Here is a 2092-nt window from a genome sequence, read left to right as displayed (position 1 = left end):
CTGGTCTTTATTTGAAAAAATATCTTTTGTTCCTCTAGCATCTCCAGGCAGGTCTGCATGTCCTTTCAACTTTACAAGTTTCTGGATGGGATTCAGGATTCCACCTAAGGTCTTATACACTACAAAGGCTCTGCAAGAGGTTTATTTTACTGGGAAAGTTCTAGAACCCCTTTTAGGTATTCCAATGAGTTATACACTGAAGGCAAGGAGCTCTGGTAGCGTAGTAATTACAAATTGGGCTGCAAACCGCAAGGTCAGCAGTTCGAAACTACCAGCCGCTCTGTGGGAAAAAGATGAGGCTTTCTGCTCCTGTAAAGATTTACAGCCTTGGAAACCCTATACAGGGTCACTATTGGTTGGAACTGACTCCACAGCACTTAACAACAACAACATAGACTGAAGTCAAGCTTGCAAGTTTTCTGTAATCATGTTTCCTGATATCCCTTTCTATCCCACTCAAAATTCTATTTTACAATAGTAGGAGAGGGAAACCAACATCCATAAGACAGTCAAGCATCTTTACACTATTACCCCTGTTTTACCCATTCAGACTGTATCTTGATCCCTGTATTCCAGAATCCTGTTGTTCCAAGGTCGAGTATACATCACTATTTACCTCTGACCCATTTAGCCCATGCAAACCTACCTAAGTGTTTCCCTATCTACCTTGTTCTTCCATTCCCCTGTCTTTTCTTCTAGATTGTCCTCCCTTTCCTTATAAATTGCCCTCCTCAAAACCTGAGCTATGATTTGACTACCCACAAACCTGTGATCCACTCTCCTCTCCCTCCTTCCTATGGTAAACCACAATTTTTTTTCTTTTTTGTGGTTTTTTGTTTGTTTGTTTGTTTGTTTTTACTATGGTAATCTCTTCTTAAAGCTTGCAATATTTGTCCTTTTGTGACTGAAATATTTCACTAAGCAATAATGTCCTCAAGGTTCTTCCATGTTATGTACTGCTGTGCAGCATCATTGTTATTCTTCAAGGTAGCATAATATTCCACTGTGAGTATGTACCAAAGTTTGTTTATCCATTTTTGATCTATGGGCACGTAGGCTGTTTCCATAAACACTAATGTGCATATATCTTCTCATGTCCTGGCTCATATCTTTTTTTGGATATATACCAAGTAAAGGAATTGTTGGATAATAAGGTATTTATATTTCCAACTTTCTGAGGAGGATTCATAGGATTTTAAAAGGGGTTGAAACATTTTACAATCCCACCAACAACGTAAGAGGGTCACAGTCTCTTCACATCCTCACCAGCATTTATTGTCCTCTGCTTTTTTGTACTTTCTTTTTATTGCTAGTGTGAGATCATATCTCATTGCTGTTTTGATTTTCATCTCTCTAATGGCTAAGAGGCAGTTGTACAAACAGAACATGGGAACACTGAATGGTTTAAAATTAAGACAGGTGTATGACAAGGTTGTATTCTTTCACTATACTTATTCAACGTATATGCTGAGAAAATCATCGGAGAAGCTGGGTAATATGAAGAAAAACGTGGCATCAGTATTGGAGAAAGACTCATTAACAGACTGAATTATGCAGATGATACAACCTCGCTTGCTGAAAGTGAACAGGACTTAAAAGATTTACTGATGAAGATAATAGAGCACAGCCTTCGGTATGGATTACATTTCAGTTTAAAGAAAACAAAATCCTCAGCACTGGACCAATAAACAACATTCTTATCAACACAGAAAAGATTGAAGTTGTCAAGGACTTCATTCTTCCTGGACCAACTATCAACACTCATGAAAGCTAGCAGTCAAGAAATCAAATGATGTATTGCGTTAGGGAAAGCTACTGCACAAGACCTTTTTAAAGTATTGAAGAACAAAAATGTCAGCTTGAGGACTAAGGTGCGCCTGACCCAAGCCATGATATTTTCAATAACCTCATATGCATGAGAAAGCTGAACAGTGAATATTGAAGACTGAAGAAGAATTGATGCATTTGCATTATGATGTTGAAGGAGAATAATGAAAGTGCCACAGGCTGCAAAAGAACTAACTGATCCATTTTGAAAGAAGTACAGACAGAGTGCTCCTTGGAGGCCAGGACTGACAAACTTTGTCTCTCA

Source organism: Chrysochloris asiatica, unplaced genomic scaffold, assembly GCF_000296735.1.
Source record: "Chrysochloris asiatica unplaced genomic scaffold, ChrAsi1.0 scaffold00523, whole genome shotgun sequence".
NCBI classification, from domain to species: Eukaryota; Metazoa; Chordata; class Mammalia; order Afrosoricida; family Chrysochloridae; genus Chrysochloris; species Chrysochloris asiatica.
The sequence above is the reverse complement of the archived record's forward strand: the minus strand, read 5'-3'. Positions refer to the sequence as shown.